The sequence below is a fragment of the Amphibalanus amphitrite genome, unplaced genomic scaffold, assembly GCF_019059575.1.
Source record: "Amphibalanus amphitrite isolate SeventyFive unplaced genomic scaffold, NRLGWU_Aamphi_draft 000269F_arrow, whole genome shotgun sequence".
Classification (NCBI taxonomy): Eukaryota; Metazoa; Arthropoda; class Thecostraca; order Balanomorpha; family Balanidae; genus Amphibalanus; species Amphibalanus amphitrite.
Window position 1 is genome coordinate 291,801 of NW_024881764.1, and position 9,018 is coordinate 300,818.

Below are 9,018 nucleotides of genomic sequence, written 5' to 3' on the forward strand. Positions count from 1 at the left end.
TTAGAGAGAGATAGAGAGAGAAAGGTATCAGAATTTACTTGTAAAAACACCGCTAATTATTCAGTACCTATAATGTCAAGGTTGTGAAAAACCGTTTAAACAACGTGTTGGCGACCACCAGCTGACAACGTGAACAGTCCAAGTGTTAAAATATGTCAAATTTAACGATGAAAACTGAATATGCGCATTGAAAGTCAAAGGAAATGCATTATATGGCCATATATGTCACCATGCATTATCAAAATAGAATGCTGCAAGTGCGCGGTTGCTGCAACGTACCAATAAAACGTTGTCACGACGTTTTACCACGACTTTCGGACCAAACCATGGCTTCACAACGTTCAGAACGTTGCTATAACGTAATTAAAACGTAATTTCGCAACTTACCGAAACACGACGTTGTGACAACGTCGTAGTAACGTTTCCTGTTAGCTGGGGAGTTACCAGCTATCCGACCTGTTAGTTACGCGCGGGCCCTTCGCACTAGGCAATCATGGCGCGCCCCTCTAACCGGCGGTCTAATTTTCGTCAGCCAATTAGTCTGCCAAGTTGCTTGAATACTGGCAGTTGGCACTTTTGTTCTGTTACTACCCTTCGCCCCATACTAATGTGGCCGCCCGTCTCAGATACTCAGTTGGCCCTCCGGGCGGTCACATACACCAGCTTGTAGCTTGGCCCTGAACTATGCCCTGCCCACTGGCATGTCATGCCATGCCAGCGCCACCTTCACAATCTTGCTCGGTTACATGCACCAGTGTCATAGGTTCGCACTAAACAATGCCCTAACCGCACGCTGGCACGCCATCCCGAGGGCATGCCCGACAAAGCCGGCCATACCCAGGGGTGGAGATTTGCCTAAATCCCAGGGGGTGCTTTTCTGTTTGATACTTTGGTTAACAAGCTGCTATGCTGGTTTTGCATTGTTTGTGGGGGTGCTTTGCGGTATGAGGGGGTGCTCGTGCACCCTCAAACCCCCTTTTCTCCACCCATGGCCATGCCTGACTGGCCTGCCTATTTACCTGGGCTGTCATGCTACGTCACCACTAGATCATCAATGCAGCATAGCAGCCGGCTTTCGTGCTTCCACAGAGTGGCCCAATGCCAGCAGTGACCTGACACCCAGTCTGCCCGCTGCAGACCGGTGCAAGACGACACCCCGGATCAACGGCCGTCCGACCGCCGGCCACAGGCCCGTCGCGGCCTTGAGCTGACGCCACGCCGGATGAGTCACCCGGCCGCCCCCCGGTGCGGAGGACGGTCAAGTTTGTCCGCTGGCCTGCCCCAGCTTACAACTCACTGTCAACTACCATGTCATTACGTCGCTACTAATGACATGTCTGCTGGCCTGCCCCAGCATACCACTCACTGTCACCTACCATGTCATTACGTCGCTACTAAGATCGTGGGTGACATATTGTAAAAGCGTTGATTTCTATTTTGTACCATGCATGTATTTTAGCAACTCACAGCGTGGGCGCAGGCACTGGAACCACAACGGCTACCACAACTGCACGTAAGTATGTCCGACATACGACTTATGTTTGGACTCGAGGCAACGCAGCCCAAGCGGCCTTTTCCGTTAGGACGCCGAGCGACGGAGTGCGCGCAGCAATTTTTTTGTTTTTTTGTCTCCCTCTGTTCTTTCTAGGGCGTCTTTCAGAAGAGCCCAGGAAGGGGCCAGGGGTCGAGGCCAGCCAAGGCCGTCGAAGACCGGTATCTCCAGCTTAGGCAACTGGCCCTTCTGAAGCTGAGTGAGCAGCACCCTTGAGTAGTCTGCCTGCTGTGACTGCTGAGGCTCTGTATGACCCCTCTGCTCTGTCGCTGCTCCTGCTGCCTCCGAGTCGTCTATGCTCCTAGCCTCGTGCGTGGTGGGCTCCCGCGATCTCCCAGACGGTCCATCAGAACAGCGACGCTCTTGAGTAGGGTTCCTGAGCCCTGTTTCTGGCTCAGCATTCCCGGAAGTCAGAGACTGAGAGGACGGCTGGTTTTGTCGGTCGGAGAAGGATGTGACTGGTCGTGCCGTGGCCGCCATGCCCTCTGGCTGATCAGCTTCCGCCAGGATCTTCTCTCTTGCCTCCGATTCTGCAAGCTCGGTTCTTATCATTAGTTCCTCTCTACGAAGCCGAAGATTCAGCTCCTCCAATTCGATTTTACGTTTCTCCTGCAGAAACGAGGCTCGTGCCAGCAATGCAGCTCTTTTTGTCGCTTCAATAGCTCGCAGTGAGCGCACTGAGGCGGCAGAGGCGGATGTGTGACAAGAGACAACTGACTCGCCACACACGGATTGGTCATTCAACGCCGCCTCAGTTATGGAGTCGTTATCTTGTCCGTTGTTGTAATCGGCGTCTTTTCGGTTCCTGCTAGAACCATCGTCCTTTTCATATCTCATAAGCTCTTGCAAACGTCGAACTAGAACGGCCTTCGTGCCCTTAATATTTGCGTGTCTCTCCCTCAGTCGCTCTTTCAACTCACTCACGGTAAGTCTGTCAAGGTTGTCCATTTTGTGACTTCCGCGAGTTGCGTCCGATTAACCAATCAAATGCAGCACAGTGGACCGATTGATCTGCTGTGATGCGTTGAATGCGATCGTCTCTCACGTCAGGCCAGGACGAGACGAGACGTCAGCCATGAAGCGCGTATGAACTCGCCTTCAGACGTTTTCAATTGGTGCAGATGCAGTCAATCTGTCACGCAAGTCCACTAAAGCCGTCGTTTCCTTGGAAATACAAGAGCTTTTCACATCTTGCAATCATTCTTAGGCCTCATCTCGCAAGCTATTGCAGTCTTGCCAACCTAATCTCGCTTACATCCAAATATGTCATTGTTCTTGCATAGTTCTATGCTTTACCTTCTCGTTTGGCTTTAACTTCGCACCTTGAACGCACTGGCTTTCACCCTCGCATGTGTGCGGCGTTTGCCAGCTTCTAATGTGTAGGGGGGGGGGGTCGGTTTGACCCCCCTTGCCGTTTGGCCCCTGATTGAGCTAGAGCTTCGCGGAAAAAACGAGCGTGTTGCCCGTGACGAGAGGAAGCCGATGATACCCAATTTTAAGGTCCTAGGTCATTGGTTGACCTTCCAGGTCAGGTCAATGACCCAAAGTCGGGAAAATCGGGACCTATTAGAAAGTCGTAAAGTGTGGCTGCTAAGGGGTTTTTCGGGGTGCTGATCACGAATATCGTGTTAGTTTTGATCACAGATGATGTCTTTAGGCATTTAGACCAGGTCGGGTCAGGTCAGGTCAGGTCAACCAGTAGGCGTCGTGACGGGTATTCGTAGTACGTGTCAACCGCCTCTGACAGCTTCGTAACATGTTACGAAGGCACCAAAACTGCTTCGTAAATGTTCAAATGGTTGCTAAATTCGAATTCAGCTCCAAAAACTAGCCTAGAAACATGTAAAACTCGAAAAAGTGAACCGAGGTCACCCGAGGTCACCAAAGGTCATTGACCTGACCTGACCTTCAGGTGACCTTGACACCCACCCTAATGCATGGGAGTAACATCAAATCACATGTTTGAACGTTTGAAACCACGAAAAGCTTGGAAACGCGCGGCTAATACGAGCCGACATACGCGGAATCACGATTCCGGCCAAACATGGTCTCGGAAAAGAGGTCACAGGTCAAAGGTCATTTGGGTCAGGGTCATGAAATTTTCAGGGTCGGTGCAAAATTGATCAATGCGAGGGTACTGAGAGTTTCGTCGCGATCGACCGCTTTTTACGCGAGTTATTCGCAAAAACCATGGGGGGTCCATCCGACCCCCCCCTACACATGCGAGGGTTAACTAAATGCTTTAGCTTGAATGCATCAGCTTAAACTTAACTGTGAAAGTTTTAAATGCAAAGCCTTTAAACTAAATGCAAGCTTCGACTTCGAACAAAGCCTTAACTTTAAGCCTTTACTTTAATCCATCAGCTTTAAGTTAAGTTAAATGCTAAAGCTTTAACTGTAGCCGCCGAGCCGCTGTTCGCTGTAACAGACATTATTTTCGATTCGTTGGGTGAGATGCTTTTGGTGAAATGCGAAACTTCAGCTAATGATTTATTCAAGTCTTAGTTCATCTCTATGTCATGTCATGTCATGTCATGTCATGTCGTTAAAGCTTAATGCATCTTGCGGCTCAGTGCTAAATCAATTAGGATACACAAAACTACGCATCGTAATACGGTAATCGAAAATCCACCAATTTTAGCCTTTTTCGATGACCTGGAAATTTAAATTAAATCTCGCGGGCATCGCACGCGAATATAACTAACGGCGCCGCCACATGACAGACAATTTACAAATATGTACAATACCGTATCGGAATAACGTGATGAGGCGGCAACAGGCCCTTTAAACTCATTGTGTCAAAGTTTGGTTGAAACTTGAAATCAAGCGTATAGGTAACGAGAAAGAGCCAAAAAGGACTGTTCCAGAGGGTCTGAAATGCGTAGTACATAGTCCTATGCAATCATATGATTGCAAAACTGGCCCGTGACATGTAGGTATAGTTTGCGACGAATTGGGATATCAGTAACGAACGCCTAGCTGATCGGTACCTAAGTCGTTAGTTATACTTTGAAAAGGTCACAGTAGTTTTCACTTTCAGCTTTCCGTCCTGTTATAAGCCTATGGGGGAAAGGCATTGTTTACTTTGTGGCAGATTGCAAAGAAAACACAGCAGTTTCTGATATAAAATGCATTGTCAGGAGAAGTGCAATGAAATGGTCTACAAAATGAGAGGTAACAAGCTCAGTTCTGTCGAGCCTGACTTGAGATAAAGGCCATGACGTGCTAGAATAACGAAATCGCCTACTGTACATTGGAAAGAAAGAACATCTGTGCCCATGTGATGACATTTAAATGCTGCAGTCACGTACAAAAACCTTTCGCTGCTAAAGGCACTTTCATTATTGAATAGTCAACCCTACTAGGTCGGTCCACTATTCCGTTGTGACACTGGCCTCTGTCTGTGTGCGGACTTTACCTGCTCATCCGTACTGTCCACTGTCGGGCGGCTGGCCGGCAGCGCTGAGGACCGGCCGGACCACCGCCGAGACGGCCGGCAGGCACCACTGTCACCGGCTGCCGGCGATCGATGACGCCACAAAACAATACCGAGCTGAGCACAAGTCAGCGCCACACTCGCCGCGCGCGTCAATGCGCTCCGACGCTGCACTTTACGAAGCTCGGCAGGTACCTATCTGACGCTCACCGCCGTCCTGGCTGCGTGAGTATGGTCGCTCAATGTGCCGACCTTGCCAGCCGCTGTGTGCAGCGCAGCACGGCAGCCGTGGCTGCACCACTGGGCGGCGGCGCCGGCTGCGGCTGCGCACCGGCTCCGACGACGGGCAGCTGAACGATCTGTGGCGCCGGCCGCCGACGGAGCCGGTCCGGCCCGGGGCTGCTGCAGCCCGCCGACACCCCTGCAACCAGCCTGCACCGCCACACCCCTGCAGCCAGCCTGCACCGCCACACCTCTGCAGCCAGCCTGCACCGCCACACCTCTGCAGCCAGCCTGCACCGCCCACACCCCTGCAGCTGCACCGCCACACCTCTGCAGCCAGCCTGCACCGCCCACACCCCTGCAGCTGCACCGCCACACCTCTGCAGCCAGCCTGCACCGCCCACACCCCTGCAGCTGCACCGCCACACCTCTGCGCCAGCCAGCCTGCACCGCCACACCCCTGCAGCTGCACCGCCACACCTCTGCAGCCAGCCTGCACCGCCCACACCCCTGCAGCTGCACCGCCACACCTCTGCAGCCAGCCTGCACCGCCCACACCCCTGCAGCTGCACCGCCACACCTCTGCGCCAGCCAGCCTGCACCGCCACACCCCTGCAGCTGCACCGCCACACCTCTGCAGCCAGCCTGCACCGCCCACACCCCTGCAGCTGCACCACCACACCTCTGCAGCCAGCCTGCACCGCCCACACCCCTGCAGCTGCACCGCCACACCTCTGCGCCAGCCAGCCTGCACCGCCACACCCCTGCAGCTGCACCGCAACACCTCTGCAGCCAGCCTGCACCGCCCACACCCCTGCAGCTGCACCGCCACACCTCTGCAGCCAGCCTGCACCGCCACACCTCTGCAGCCAGCCTGCACCGCCACACCCCTGCAGCAGCCTTCCTTATCAAAGTTTTCAAAATAGATTAAAAGAAGAATGAAGAATAACCTGTTGCTCATTTCTATCAGAATATTGGTTTATTTTTTCTATTTCTGATAGAAATGAGCAACAGGTTATTCTTCATTCTTCTTATAATCTTATTAACAATGCTCAGCACAACGTTCAAATACCTGTTTTCAAAATAGTATAAATGGTGCTGATGGTGTCGCTTTTTTATTTGCAGCAAAATTTACATGATTTTTTTTTGACGCTATGTATGGACTCACGTAATTTAGGTATATCAATTCCCATATATTCTTCTTCGGATCACTGTTATGACGTTTTTAACGGAGATGCTTCAAGTCTCACTGTACCTGAAGAGGCAATGCTGGGCTTCGCCGGACCGTAGGTTGTTTGGAAAAAAAAACTCCAAACACGCATCAGCAAACAACACAAAAACAGAAAAACAACAACAAATAAGCCGCAGTGCAGCGTCGGGCATACCACGTGCAGTCCTCTCATCACCAGCCTTGAGCTTCTGATACGTGTGGTTTGTGGGAGCTCTACGAAAGTACATTTTCAAAACGTCCCCAGTGGGCTAGAATTGAACCAGCGGTCTTTCAATGTCTGCGGGAGCCTTACAGCCCACCGCTCTACCAACCGAGCTACCAGAAGAACGCCTTAAGCCCGGTTCTGACTGCCGTTTTTCGATCGTTTTGTGGATCCTATGGTGATCGTATCGTGATCGTATGGTGATGGGATGGGGATCGGCACGCCCGTTTCCCGATCGCCGCGATGGTAATCGTATGTGTGCAGTGAGAACCGGGGAAAAACGTGACTGTGCGCGTCGTTCGGTAGCGGCAGATCGTACGTCGTAGTGCGTTCCGTCGAAAGATGGATTGAGTTTATCTTTTGTCTTGATCGTATCGTACAGTTGACATCGTGTGGGGACTGGGGAACTCGCTGTGCTGCTGCTTTTCTTGCTGCTGTCTTGTGGAAGGTTTGTGCTAACATATTTGATATAACTTATCTTATCAGTAGCATACTTTAAATAAATAAGCTTGATTGACATAATACTTATAATCAAAGTAGGTACTTCCACTTAGAAGATACCATACGAAAAATCATTGTTTCGTTCAGGTGCGTCAATTACATCAAAATATTAATTTTATTGCACGAAAAAGCCTTACCCGATAATGTTAATTTGATACTTAAATTAAAGATATGTTTTAATTACATTTAACCTCTTTTTAAGTCTGAAAAGTATTAATTTCTCTCTTTATAGATCTCGTCCTGTTCATGGCGGCCAATCAACGCGCTTCCCTGAGGGAAGATGACGTCATCTGTGCGCCTGCGCTCTGCGGAGCCGGCAAGCCTCGTGGTGACCGGCGGTTTACCGGCGACACCGGAGGTGGTAGATAGATATCTTACCAATGAATTTCTGTCAATTTCAACGAACCGATTTTCAAGAAAACCGATGCACAGCATTCACAATACTCACTTTTAGGTTGTAGGTTACTTTCCAGGACAATTTGACATGATTTTCTATTTTTTCACGCATTTTCAAAATCGCGTACCTTCCACGGCCGAGAATGGTTTCCACCGCCATGCTGCTCCAATCAAGCCGAAATGTTGATTAACTTCACGGAACAGTCAGACCCTACCATTCAAACTAAATTATTGAATTAGAGAGATGTTTTAAACTACATTTAACGTCTCTTCAAGCGTAAAAAGTGTTTATTTCGTTCTTATCTATCACCGCCGGCAGTAATGGCGGACGCAGACTCCCACACGATACGCGCGATCCGCACGATACGATCTACCAGTTACCAGATCGTATCGGGCCTAGAGATTTTTATCTTAAAAATCTCTTAGCGAGATAGGCATTTGAATATCAATGTGGCCGCTGTACCAAAAACGCAGAAGTGTCATGAATAGGGACTACCACAATTCGATGGAGGTCACTTTGGACTATATATGCCGTAATTTTTGTGCATATTGGTAAGTTCTTTTTTGTTGACGTTGGCCGTATCACCAAAAAAATCAAATTTTCAAACCCGCGTACAAAAGTTTTGAGAAGGCGTCATGGGTAGGCACTTGACCAAAAACTGCTCCAGGGCCTTGCTAACATGCCACTAAAAGTTTAACAAGATCGGAGATGTACTTTTGGAGTTATACCCATCCAAGTCAGTCAGCGTTAGCATTAGCGAGATAGGCATTTGAATATCAATGTGGCCGCTGTACCAAAAACGCAGAAGTGTCATGAATAGGGACTACCACCATTCGATGGAGGTCACTTTGGACTATATATGCCGTAATTTTTGTGCATATTGGTGAGTTCTTTTTTGTTGACTTTGGCCGTATCACCAGATATCAAATTTTCAAACCCGCGTACAAAAGTATTGAGAAGGCGTCATGGGTAGGCACTTGACCAAAAACTGCCCCAGGGCCTTGCTAACGTGCCACTAAAAGTTTATAAGATCGGAGATTTACTTTTGGAGTTATACCCATTCAAGTCAGTCAGCGTTAACATTAGCGAGATAGGCATTTGAATATCAATGTGGCCGCTGTACCAAAAACGCAGAAGTGTCATGAATAGCGACTACCACCATTCGATTGAGGTCACTTTGGACTATATATCCTGTAATTTTTGTGCATATTGGTGAGTTCTTTTTTGTTGACTTTGGCCGTATGACCAAAAATATCAAATTTTCAAAGCCGCGTACAAACAATTTGAGAAGGCGTCATGGGTAGGCACTTGACCAAAAACTGCCTTAGGACCTTACAAACGTGTCATCAAAAGATGAAAGAGAACGGTGATGTACTTTGGGAGTTATTGGCCTTTAAGTCAGGCAGTGTTAACATTAGAGAGATAGGCATTTGAATATCAATGTGGCCGCTGTACCAAAAACGCAGAAGTGTCATGA